At 36.0% G+C, this 14560-nt stretch overlaps 1 pseudogene; it reads left to right on the top strand.

Annotated features, from left to right (window-relative positions):
* The first annotated feature begins 8451 nt into the window (after positions 1-8451).
* On the top strand, positions 8452-14527 carry LOC149233040 (protein NAP1-like; annotated as a pseudogene).
* The last annotated feature ends 33 nt before the right edge of the window (positions 14528-14560 follow it).

The raw sequence follows: 14560 nt of genomic DNA, 5'->3' as shown, positions 1-14560 counted from the left end.
TAGCAAATCTAAGATTGAGAGCTTTTGTTTTCTCAATATCTTTTCTTAGACCCACAATTTCACACTTTAACTTTTCATTGTGTTTTTCCCTTTCAACAAGTTGGAATGTCAAAGTATCTATAATCACACTCTTTTCTTCTAAACAGATTTTAAGTTTAGAAAATTCTTCATAGAGACCATCTTCATCTAAAGCATCCAAGAAATCATCATCTTCAAAAGCCATCAAAAGTCTATAATCATTACCATGTTCATCTTCATCACTATTTGATAAACCATCGCTATCTTCATGTGTATAGTAGCTCTTCTTACTTACATTCTATTTTCTATTCCATTTTGTCGGTTCCTTACCTTTATCCAGCTTATCTTTATGAGGACATTTGGCTGCATAATGACCGACTCTTCCACAAGCAAAGCATTTGAAAGGTAGTTTACCTCTGAATCTTCCAGAACCCTGTTGAAGGTTCTTGACAAAGTTTGCTTCTTCCTCTCCTTCTGAAATGTGTCCCGATTCATTGAGCTCTTCTCTTCCCGAAGCCTTGAATGTGGCTTCTCTCATATCTGATGGACCCCCTTTTCTCATTTCGAAAGCAGTTAGGATTCTGTGCAGCTGTGTCATAGTAATACTCTGAAGATTCTGCTTTTCTTCTATGGCAGAAACTTTTGATTCAAACTTAGAAGACAGGGATCTCAAAACCTTTTCAACTACAGTAACTTCTTTTATCTATTCACCCAAGCTTTTCATGCAATTAAAAATCTCATCTATACGTAAGAAGTAATTAGCTATACTTTCATCATTATGCATTTTGAGAATTTCATATTGAATTCTGAGAGATTGTAGGTTTGCACGTTTTCGCTGATCGTCTCCTTCATAGCTTAGAACGATCATGTCCCATATTTCTTTGGCGGTTTTGAGCTGTATAACCTTGACAAATTCTGATTGTGACAGACTCCCCAATAATGTGTTGACAGCCTTGGCATTTGTTTCATACTGCTTTTTACCTGCAATATTTGTAGGAATTGTTGATGGAAATGTGTATCCTCCTTCCACGATTTCCCAAACATCTATTCCAAGAGATTGAAGATAGGTTGTGGTTCTTACCTTCCAATAGACGAAGTTGCTCCCATCGAAGATTGGTGGTCTAATGGATCCCTCTCTTTCGTAGGTACTCATGATGATAGATCTTCCTTCAAGCGATCAAGCTTCTTTTGAAGGACCTGCTCTAATACCAATTGTTGGAAATAATACTGGGGGGGGGGGGCTAAATCAATATTATCAATTTAAAAATTTTACATTTCCATACACAAATTTATATACACTACTTCTGTTAATGAAACTTGCGTGTATACGCAACTGTGTTTAGAGCAACCAGTGTATATCTTGCAAACTTATAATTTGGTTAGTTGATCCTTAATCTGTGTATCAGAACCATATAAACACTAACTAGGTGCAATAAACGGAACAAGCAATCACACACATGAACACAAGATATAAAGTGGAAACCCAATGTGGGTGAAAACCACCTGCTGCAATCGTCTCTATCTTTCTTTAATAAGAAACTTCTTTTTACAAATTTTGTACTGGTGCAGTCTTATACCAGTACGCAAGCTTCTACCTGCAGAAGGCTGCAACCTTCTCTCATTCTCCAGCTTCTCCTGGAAGGGAGCTACAACCCCCTAGCTCTTGTACTAGCTGATGTATATACTAGTACGTAGGTGCTGACCTACGGAAGGCTACAACCTTCTCTTTTCTTCCATGGACCATGTTTCATAAATTTTCAGACTGGATCTATCAATAACATCAATCAAACATCAAATATATCTGCATCAATCAATCCCCTTTGCACCAACCAAAACTGAATCAAACAATCACTTTTCTGAATGTTGTAACCAGAACACAGAAACAGTAACCAAAACCCAATTCAGAACCCAGAACACTGCAACAGCAAACAGAAGTAGCTAAAACATATTTTATGAGACGTACGCTACTTCAAAGTGTCGAACCTGCATTCATACGTTGTTATCTGAAGGCAGACCTGTGTATACGCTATTTTGAAATGTCAAACTGGCGTGTATACGTGCCTTTTCTATACTGAACCTACGTACAGATCTATAAAAGATGATTTAACCTTTACAACTATTCAGACATCAGTTATACCCAGATCATCAGATTTACAGATTACGACATGCTCCAATTATAAAAGATCAAAACCACACAAAGATACTTCTCTTCAAGCCTAAAGATCTTTACCCATCAATAGAACTTATCCTTCTTCAAGCACTCAAGTTCCTCCTTGATTTAGATCCAACTATGCACCATAACCCAATGACCAGTATTCTAGATCTTGCTCTTCATTATATATTCAATGTTTTTGTGCCTTTGCCTAATGATCTCCTCCTCCTTTTATAGTCTTAAGCCTTACTCAATACCATGGTCCAAAACCACTTTAGAATCAATACCTTGGACCAAATACCTGGGGTCAATACTTCGGACAAGATACCTAGGACCAGTACCATGGGTCAAAATACCAAGGACCAAATACCATGGACCAAAACCAAGTTTTCCAACATGTATGTGCTTTTCCTTGCGTGAAAGTGCATGTATACGCATACACGCCTTTTGGTCTGTGAACCCGCATGTATACGCAGTTTGGTCAAGGGGAACCTGCGTATACCTCTTTTTCCTTCATTCTGTGATCCTGAACTGTGATCTGTCATCTGAGTGAGTTGCCATCAAGGACAACACCTGTGTCATAGTGCCAAACCTGTGTCATAATGCCAACATTGGCTTGCTCAAACTAAAAAAGTGTTGTACCAAAATATCCTAAAGAAAATGAAATTATAATATCAACCAAGGAACTAGCAATAAGCATGCTTATACACAAATGCAGAGTACTCAAATCGATACTTCATGAAAATTAAAGGCTAAGCTAGATACACTCTAGCTCCCATAAAGCATAATATAAATAGATCCTATAAGTCAGTCTTTAACAACTCCCTTAAAATATAATGTGAAAAGATCTCGTAAAGTAGACTTCAGTGTAAACTAGTACAACCACATTAGAAAGTTAATGAGGTTGAAATAGCCGAAGGCTTCATAAATATAACAAAAAAACTATTGCAACGCTAAGAATGTCTTACCAATGCACACATTTATCTGATTAACCATGTATAAAAAGATTATGGATCAACTTTAACTTGAGGAAAAAAAAAAAAATTATCCATTGACACAATACCCAAAAAAAAAACTTTTAATCATATATTAACTTTGCTTACTCTATGGTACGATGACACACCACACGTTTATGAATATTTACCATACATACACGTTATAATTTATTGGCACAATACCCATCCCAAATCTTAGAGTTGAATTACTTAATGGTGGCTAAGGAGTTGTATGAGAGAGACATGGTCATAATACTATGCATATAACAGAGCTAAAAGATAGTTTATATAAAAAAAATGTTAAGTCACGCACATTATGAATATTTGAAAACTTTTTTGAAAGAAATCACATTGAAATATTTAGGTCGACGCATTTCAAACCAACCTGTGTGATTCATCATCAAGACAAGATGAAGAATCAGATCTTAGCGGCAAGTTAAATAGGGAGATAAGGTCTTCTAATGACTATAAGGAAAACGACTATAAAAATAGCTAAATTTGACTTGGTGAGGAAAACGATGAACAAATAATATAAATAAATTGAAAAACTCATTTTTAATTAATTTTAAAATAATTTAATTAATTTAATTTTAACTAAAATTCGTAATTATATGTATAATTATATCAAAAATAACATGACCAAGTATATAAATATGAATAAATAAAGAATAAAAAACAAACTCCTAAATATAATAAACATTATTTTAAGAAAAATCATTTCATTAGTCAAAAGGTGAATTTAAATATTATAGACTAAATAGATTCAATAACTAATTATAAACTAATTTGATTATATATATATGTGTGTGTGTGTGTTTGTGTGTGTGATTTGTGTAATTCTTATTTTTTAATAGCTTTAAGAAGAATTGAATTTAGGCATAGAAATGAGAAAGAAAATATATATATATATATATATATATGGAAAACATTAACCTATAAGAAAAATAACTAAAAGACCTATAAAGTCGAAAGGGAATAAAAAGAGAAAAATAAAACGATAAGGGAGAAAAGAGACAATGGGGGATTAATAAACCCCAAGGGAAATCAGATGAAAGAAGAAACGAAAAGATGAAAAGGAGTAAAGAAAAGGAAAAGAAACTAAGAGGAAAGGGCAGGAACCAAGAAGCTACTAATCTTCCAACCATCATCCCTATTAAGATTACTAGGCCTCTTCTCAATTTCTATGGCTTCCCAAAATTTACGGTGATGAAAATGAGAAATCTTCACAATGACCTTAGCCTCCTCAATGCATATATGATGTTTTGTTTTTTCTGCATGCTCTACTAAGGTTGAAGAGTGAGTCTTCCCATGCTTAATATTGGCAACATGTTCCTTAATCCTTTGATTAATATGCCACCCTGTTTCACCAATGTAAGATGTTTGACAAGAACACAGGATGATATAACACCTTTCATATCCTTAGGGTCCACAGAGTCTTTTGCCGATTTTAAGGAACTTCTGATGGTATTGAGGGGTCTAAAGGTTGAGGGAACATTATGCTTCTTAAGGATTCTTGCAATCTTGTCTATCGTCCCTTGGATGAAAGGGAGGTGAACTCCAAGAATTATGATCACTAGGGTCTCTCTTAACCTTAGGACCCTTACTAGCTTTGAGGAAAACATTAAGACCTTGTTACCTACTATAAACATTATTAACGAAACCCTTCAGGAGATGGGATTCATCCTTAGAAAAATGGTCTTCATCAGAAACCCTGAGAGCACGAGTAGCTAAAGTGCAAAGAACACCTAACTTCTGAGCAGGGAAATGATAGGACCTGGCATGAAGATACTACTCAGTATGAGTTTTCTTCCGAAACACCTGATGGGAGAACAAGTCATCATCTTTCTTTGAAATGAGGACATCTAGGAAAGGAAGGAAACCATTAACTTCCTTTTACATGGTAAAATTTATGGAGTTAAATTGATTATTAAGATGCACGAAGAAGAGATCTAGCTTATCATGGCCATGCTCCCAAATAGCGCAGGTGTCGTCTACACATATTTTCCAAAGGTTTAAAAATCGTTGATGCCAAAGCCTTGGATTCAAAGTCTTCCATAAATAGGTTAGCAACAATAGGGGACACAGGGGAGCCCATGGCCACACCATAGGTTTGTTCATAGAACTTCCCTTCGAAAAAAAGAAGAAAAAAGTAAAAGTGAGGTAGATCTCAACTAATCTAGCAGTGTCAAGATTAGTGAGGGGAAATATGACCCCCATGGCTTCCTTGATGGGGATATCATTGTACAGGGAGACTACATCAAATATGACCAGATTGTCTCTGAGATCAAATTTCACATCCCCTAACTCATTGAAAAATGACGAGTCTTTGACAAAAGACTTCGTGAGGCCAACAAGGGGTTTAAGCTTCGAGGCTAGATATTTAGCTAGAAGATATTTTGGCCCTCCCGTGGTGTTGACAATGGGTATAAGGGGGACTCCCTCCTTATAGATTTTCGTAAGTCCATAGATTCTAGGAACGATGGGGCTACTTTCAATAAGCTTACGGCTAAAAAAGCCAACTGTGCTACTAGATTTTATAGCAAGAGAAACCGCTTTATAGATCATTTTCAATGGATTCTTTTCAAGGGTTCTATAGCTACCACTGTTCTCCAGGTGATCCAACATCTTCCTCCGATAATCCACCTTATCAAGGATTACAGTTGCCCTGCCTTTATCATCCTTCAAGACAACAATGTCTTGGTTCATGTTCAAAGATTTGAGGGCAATTTTTGAAAGATAATCAACAACCACCATGATGACTAATTTGTTACTTGCTTTTCGGAGTCTAGTGATGAAAAATCCATTGACATGTATGTCCATACGTTTTTGGGATTGGTAGTGGTTACAATGCCTCTAGTGATAGGATCAAACAATGTATGAAAGTAACACTCCAATAACCATAATAACCAACTTTATTTATTTGAATTCGGGAGTGTAAACATTTCAAAAACAATGTGCATTTTATATGGAATTTTAGACTCTTAGCTTACTTGATTTTTTTATTTCTAATTGTTGGCTTCTTTCTTAGGGTGATTTTACAAGGTTCGTGCTCTCCCTAAAATTTCATAAATTTTAGAAATAGCCTTAACAAGTTAATTTTATTAATTTTGAAAACTCATACTATAAGCTAACTTGATTTTATATTGAAAGTTTACACATTAAACTAATTTAAATTAGGCTATAGGAAATTTATAGAACAAAATAACATCAGCAAACTAAATTGATTCTGCTACAGGAAAATATTACAGCAATTAAATTAAAACAACCATTCTACTTCTGCAATAGGAAATAATTACAACTATTCAACTTCTACTATAGGAAAAAACTACTTAAAACTAATTGAACTTCATTCAACATGTTATAGTGCTACAATCTTGAGTACTCGGAACTCATTCATCCAATCTTAGTTACCCATGGCAAGAAACCAATTAACTGAAAGATGAATTATTTCCTAAATTAAACTTAATACACAGAAACGAATAATTTGATGAAATGAAAAATATAATAAAAGTAGATTATAGGAAATGAAAGAAATAAAAATAATAACAACACGATTTCCTAAATTGAAAAGACAAAGTTGAATAAAAAGTACGTAAAGGATTAGGATCACCATGGTTGTAGGATTCCTTGATCTAAAATTATTGAATGATCCACTAGGCGAATTCATTCAACCATGACCAATATTGACTCCAATTTTCACCAAATGAGTTCTATATTAAAAAAGTATAAGATAATAATCAAACCCCATTTTCTTCTTCTTTCTGGCCTTTATACAAAAATAACTAGCCTCATTAGGCAATTATTTAGATCAAGGGAGAAAGCTAATTTAATTGTTTGATCTTTGTTGGCCGATAAAATTACTTATTTTTCACCCATTTTTAATTGTTCTTTTTTATCCATTTCATAGCTTTTATGAGGTCGATTTATATCTCAAATCAATGAAGGTATATCAAATTGGCATGTCTTCTTGAAATGTTAGGGACTTTCTGATGAGGAGGAGGATTAAATGGGTTATTGATTTTGTTGGGCCGTTTAATCCTCCTCATCAGAAAGTCCATATCCTTGTATGTACACACTACATGACGAAATGGGTGGAACCCAAATCCGTTTCAAAACCCATTGAACAAACTGTCTCAGACTTTTTATTTGAAGAATTGTTTTCTCAATATGGGACCCCCAGGGAAATAGTTTCAGATGGAGGGGCATAGTTTACATCGCATTCAATAGCAGTGCTTATGGAAAAATATGGAATCAAACATCGGGTGACATCCCCATATCACCCTCAGGCGAATGGTTAGGTCGAGAGCACAAATAAAGTACTAGAAAATATTCTTACGAAGACTATGGCTAACCATCACTGGAATTGGGCTGAAAAACTTCTTGAGGCACTTTGGGCGTGTAGAACTACATGGCGGACTACAATGGGGTTTTCACCATATGAGCTTGTGTATGGAAAATCCCCTTTGTTTTCGGTGGAATTCGAGGTCAAAACCCTCACGATAGCTCTCGAAGTAGGCATGGATCTTACTGCATCCCAGAAACATCGACTGAATCATCTCAACAAATTAGATGAAATTCATTTGGAAGCTGTACAAAACACTGCCACAATACAGCAACAGCGAACTAAGTGGCACGATAAATTTATTAAGAAAAAAGTGTTTTAAAAAGGTGATTGGGCATTACTCTATGATTCTTGGTTCAAGGAAAGCTCTACTAAATATGGATGGGTCCATATGAGGAAATATTTTCTCAAGATGGATGGGTCCATAGGTGTTTTTACTCCATCGATGTTGATACTCCACTAATGTAAGTCATTAGGTACATCCCCGAACAACTCTGTGAATTTAATTAACATTTCATTAATGGCATGATCAATCAAGGTCGAGGACGGCCATACCTTAGTTGGGGGGGATATTATCATATTTAATAATAACGATACCATTTGTTGTTATTATCGTATCTCATTTAAATCATCCAATCATACCGTTAATATAGCTTCATTACCCACTCGAATGATATCCTTACCAGTATCCTTCACATATACCCATGCTCATTGGAAATTGCACTACGTACGAGTATGCATGCTAGCATTAAAATGCGGTCATTTCCAATGTATCAGAATAATTACCATAATCATTACCATGTTTACCGCTGATTTTACCATAACCCTCACCTGGATTCACTTCCCTTACCCTCACTCTTGTTATCGCGTATTCTATCGACTAGTTGTCCCCTTAACGGCTTCCTGCTACTCTGAGTGTTGCTACAGAGTAACTGACAGGAATAATGGGTGGCCAAGCTATTAGACATGAACCAAAGAGTACAGAGAAGGTTTGGCATCGACCAGAAGTATGGTAGATCTTCCAAAATGTGGGTTGGCATACTTACTTCAAGAGGTTACAGGGGTTTGATGAAGGGGTGACAGTTGAGTTTGCACTAAATCTGGAAGGAAATCGCTCCAGGGTCTGCAGATTGGAAGTTCAAGTGACTCAGGAAGTTATTACAATTGACATTGGGTTGCCACAGGACGGACATAAGTGTTTTATTAGAAGAACGACCATGCCAGAGTTTCCAGAGTTATTCCTACAGGCAGGGGAGAATGTGATGCAGAAAGGGAAGGGTTATGACTAGAAATTGCTACCACATCCTTGGGCAGATGTTGCATATTTCTTAATGCGATATATCACCTATGAAGGTCAGTTTTCTATTCTCTTTAAATATCATTTTAAGCTCCTAGCCTATCTCTGATTTCGCCAAATGCATTCCATAAATATTTTGTTCTTCCTTTTGAATAATCTACAATTGATGGCCCGATTTACTCGTCGTTCACGTCAAGCGTTGGTCGTCCTTATGAACAATGGGCTCATCAAATTACTGGTAATTCGTGCCTTGTTATAAACTCTTGTAACTTGGCAGCAACTGGTTGAGCTATTGGAAGAAGAAGTTACAGCCATGATGCCTGTAAGGCTAGAAGAGAAATTGCTTGGAGAGGAAGTAATGGAGCAAATACTGGAGGAGGTAGAGGAAAAAGGGGATGAAGAAATGAGAGACAAACAATATGATTTGGGAAATGGGGAAGGAATTAAGGAGACTGAAATAGAGGATGTTGGCATAATGGAAACTAAAGCTACTACCCCTCGTTCTCCACTTATGGCCTCCCTGCCGAGAAGATCAAGGAGTTGCAAGGAAAATTTCAGTTGCTGAAAATTGATAAGGACGAGATGTTCACCTTAATGCAAAAAATAATGGCATGTAGGCTCCCTGCTAACTATTATGCCCTTTTTCTTCATGAATAGTATTTTTTTTTTTTCTATTTGGGAAGTACTCACTAGGAGTTAAGTCACAACGTAGAAGATCCCATGTAGTTCCTAAGGATTCTAAGAGCTAACAATCATATTAATTGGCATTTGCTATGTGAATTATACAAGGATGATTATATCCTAAGAATTGATCAACCATTCACTCCAGTACCATTTGTAGGAGATATTCAGTTCAGATCTTTTACATATTTTTTTATTAATCAAGTCAAATGGAAAAAGGCCCTTGATACATTCGAGAAAAACCAGGCAAATTGCCCATTGATGATCATAATGAATCATTTCCAATATGGGGATATTTTTACTAAACATCATCGGTTTCTCAAACTCAAAGGACAAAAAGATCGGATGCTTATGACACAACGATGGTGTGTCGACTTGTGCACAATACATATTTTCACTTTTCAGGAAGAAGCCAAGGACGCTTGTCAAAGGTGTTGGATGCTCTCATTGACAGCAGTAAGGGTACAAGAACCCTTCAGGGTACCCAAATTTGTCAGAGCATTGGGGAGAGTCCCATGTTGTATTTCTTGCATACAACACTGTGGAGTTTGCTGGCTGGGGTTAAGGTTTTGATTTCCTATTATTTGGCTACCGTCTGATCAGTATGGACTAGCTTATGTTGTGGATGAATACTGGTGGAAGGACATCGTTCATGCAGATGGGTTTCATCTACCCGGGACTAGTATGGAAAAACAATATGATCATACTCAACTTCATGCCATTCATAGTGGGTCTAACCCTGATCTTCACAGGAAGCGGTTTACATGAGGACATGAAACCAAAACAATTGGGGGGAGATGTTGGCGATAAAATTACCTATTTTTCACCCACTTTTACCTATTCCTTTTTATCCATTTCATAGCTTTTATGAGGTCGATTTATATCTCAAATCAATGAAGGTATATTAAATTGGCATGTCTTCTTGAAATGTTAATTAATGAAGTGTAGTCCTAGGGGAACGATGCTTAGATGGCTTGTTGACAGAGTTCTCCTACATATTCACGTCAGATGATTCTCAACGGAATATAACTCAACGCGATGTTATTGATGGGATGGCAACGCTATTCAAGGATAGGACCGTTAAAATTGTTCAATTGCCGAAGAGTTGATGAATCAAATCTGACTGTTATCTTTTCATTTTGTTTCTATTTGAACAATCATTGTATATTTGTGGGCAGGCATGATTGCCACAATTTCTGAGTTTGTTAATTTCTATTCATGTAACGATAAAATGTATAAGTAAGGCTCAACAGAGAAGAATGACAGATTTTCCCTTTGGGCGTGTAACAACAAAACTTTATTTGTAATTCCTTTTGGTTAATGTGAATTCCAGTTTTTTGTAATCCCATGTGATTTCTAACTCTTCACCACAGCCCTGATCAGAGAGTTGGGCCCGCTCTCTCGATCAGGTGTTGTTGGATTTAATCATGTGAATAGGTATGCATTTTGGTTATGTTGTTGATGTTTTATAATTGTTGTTCTTTCTTTACCGCTTTATAATCTTGCTATGATTCCTAATTGTTGTTACTTTAGGTTGTTGTTAATGTTATTTACTTTGTTGTTACTTGATTCATAGCATTCGTTGGGCCTTGTATTTTGTAAATGCTCAATACTAGCTAGGGAACCTATGGCCTGCATACACTTTGCACAATAACCTTGAAATAATTAACGAACCCCATATTGACAAATAAATGTGGAAGGGATTGAATCTATAACCCATATTAAAACATTAATAATCTTAAATAGAGGAAAAATAAAAAAATTACCACTTTTTAAAGGATAAATCATGGACTCAACAACTAACTACCTTACCTACTTTTACATTAATTACATAAGACATGTTTTACATTAATTAAGCAAAGTGGAACTTAGAGTATGATTTATGAGCACCTTTATGAGTGTTGATCAATATGGCTAACATGGAAGACAAGTTTTCAATTTCAATAGAATTATAAAAGCAATATTTACAATTTCAAAATAGGACTATTGCTAACGAAAATTTTATAGTACTGAAAGTTTTCCAAAACGTGTTCTCATGCTACTAAGAAACTCTATAGCACTTGTTATTTCCAAAATGACATCCATTTCTAATGAGAAATTATCCAACACCTTATTAGATACTAAAAACAAAATGGATTCTTATTGAGCCCTGCATTCAAACAAGTTAACAATTTCAGACACATGGATCATGAAATCATCCCTTTCTTCGCAAACCCATCTATTTAATACATAAATTCAATCATAAATGCATAGTATCTTGGAATAGTGAATGGGGAAGAAGTGGCTAATAATGACAAATAAATGATCAAACGGTTTATTCAAAAAATGAAAGTGATGGCAAGATGTATCATTGGATGAGGGTAATTACTAGTCTCATCAATATTATTTTCATCGTCTCTCCATTATTTCTTTGTTGAGTTTCAAAGGATGCTATCAAATCCTAGATATGTGTTCTCATTTCTACCCAGAAGAATGAGAACTTAGTTCTTTCATAGATTTTAAGAAGGCCAAAGTGGCCCATTATCAATGATTAATGTAGCTCCTCGATGACTCATTGTTATAAGGAAAAATATTTTGTCATAACCATGCACCCTTTATATAGAAAGTATCTTCTTGTCATGTATCACCTTTAGCTGGGTTGGAATCTACCTAAAGTTTTGGATGAGATGTCTTAAAATACTATTTTCCTTCCATTTTATGCAGGCTTCCTTGATCCATCTTGGACTTGGTATGCATAAGTAAAGGAGTGATCCATCCACCACTATTTGTCTAGATACAACATCAGTCACAACATTTTATTTATCTTTCTTATATATGATCTCATAATCATGCCCAAGCATATTAATGACCCACTTATGTTTCTCTAGTGAAGAAAACCATTTTTTTAGGAAGTATTTTAGACAATGATGGTTAGTATTGATCTGTGAATGCTTCCCTATGAGATAAGGGGTGTGAAGTCTCCACTGCAGGAAGGATAACCATCATTTCCTTCTCATACCCAAATCGAAATCACACAACTACTTATTAGTGAATGTTAAGGGAATCTTTGTTGCATCAAGACTACCCCAAGACCTTTGCCTAAAGAATCACATTCAAAGAAAAATGTCTTAGTAAAATCAAGAACTACTAATACTAGAGTAGTGTACATGGCATATTTTAAAGTAGTGAAGGTTTGTGATGTTATCTTGCTCCAAAAAAAAGGTATTCCTTTTAAGGAGTAAAATTAAGGGAGTTGTAATGTTTTCGTAACTTTTCATAGGTTTTATGAAAGCCAGAGTGACCCATAATTCATGATTAATGTAGCTCCTCCATGAATCATTGTTTTAGGGAATATTATTTTGACATAATAATGAACCCTTTATATAGCAATGTATCTTGTTGCCATGTATCACCTTTAGGTGGGTTGGGATCTACCTAAAGTTGTCGGATGAGATTACTTAAAATACTATTTTCCATCCATTTTATGCAGGGTTCCTTGAGCCATCCTGGACTTGCTATGTGTTAGACTCCGTCTTGTCAAGTCAAATGTGAGATTGATTCTTCTTCAAAACCCTGTTTTGAAGAAGAAATCATTAAATGTGTTTTTTTTTTAGAATATATAATTTGTCAAAATGTTCCAAAGCTCTACAGTTCTTCAAATGGCAGTAGTTTTCCAGATAATGCCACTGTCAGTGTGCCTGAGGAGTTTTTAAAAATAGGCCGGGATGCAGTGTCATATGTAGAAGTCGCTTATAGAATCCATCATGGGAGGATTGGAAGGGCTTATCAATATTCTGGATTCTGAAAGTGGTTTTGGTTCCTTAGAATCCAAGCTCCTACCAGAGCAAGCAGCTATTCGCATGAATCATGCAGCCAAAGTTGCCATGCCTTCTACCAAGTCAATGAAGAGCAGTTCAGATTTGCCTTTGCCAGGAAAGGAGAGTGAACCTGCAAATAGAGATACCATTAAAATGTTGGAGGCTGCAGTGCAAAGGTTGACAAGTCTCTGCTCAGTCTTGAATGAAATGGAACCAATATGTATTCTGAACCATGTCTTTGTTCTAAGAGAGTACCTGAGGGATTGTGTACTAAACAACTTCAAGAGAAGGTTGATTACAATTTTAAAAATTGATAGGGACCTTCAGCGGCCTTCTGTTCTGGAGTCATTGGTTCACCGTCATATGAATATAGTTCATCTGGTTGAACAGCATGTAAGTATGGATTTAACTCAGGGTATGCGGGAGGTGTTGTTGTGTGAGGCATTTTCTGGACCCATACATGGTTTGCATACTTTTGAGAAACCTGTACAGAACACAGGCACAGCGATTTCAATTATCTGTGATTGGTACCTGGAGAATGTTGTTAAAGATGTAAATGGTGCTGGTATTTTATTTACACCTATAGATAAGTGCTTCAAGAGTGCAAGACCAGTTGGGGGGTACTTTGCTGAGGCGGTAACAGACCTTTCCGAACTCAAGGCTTTTGTTCAGTTGTTTGGTCCATATGGTGTTGATAAACTTGATGGTATCATTCGAGAGCATCTGACTGCTCTTTTGAGCTGCATCGATACTACATTGCGTTCCAACAAGGAATATCTTGAGGCCCTCTCTGCACGTATGCATAATTGGAGGGAAAGGGATTATTATTTGAAACAGGTTCATGAGTTAGAGCCTCTGATTAACTTTTCAATTCAGGTAGGACAGGCATTGTGCTTTAGTTATCTGTTAGCTGAAGCTACTGGACAAGTCCTTGATGCAAATACTCCTCTGCTATTCTCACTATTGTCAGACTTCACAAAACACTTACCAGCTTCTCTTTCGGAGAGAGAAGATATTCGGAGGTTGAAAACATTAACCAACACTTTGGGTGTGATCACAGAACATGATACTGCATTAGTTAACTCCATCCTCTTCGACATGGTTGATGTTGGTGATGTTACATGGGGCTTGTTGCCATATCTCTATGCAACATGTATGACATCCAACATCTGGAGTACTTCTACGTTTAATGTTAGTACTGGAGGCTTCAACAATAATGTCCATTGTTTGGCAAGGATCCAGTAGATCAGACTGGAATCGATAACTTCATGGTACAGG

The sequence above is a fragment of the Pinus tabuliformis genome, chromosome J (assembly GCF_031772625.1).
Source record: "Pinus tabuliformis cultivar Carrire ecotype Pingquan chromosome J, CPIR1, whole genome shotgun sequence".
NCBI classification, from domain to species: Eukaryota; Viridiplantae; Streptophyta; class Pinopsida; order Pinales; family Pinaceae; genus Pinus; species Pinus tabuliformis.
Note: the sequence above shows the minus strand (reverse complement) of the source record. Positions and strands in the feature narration are given on the sequence as shown.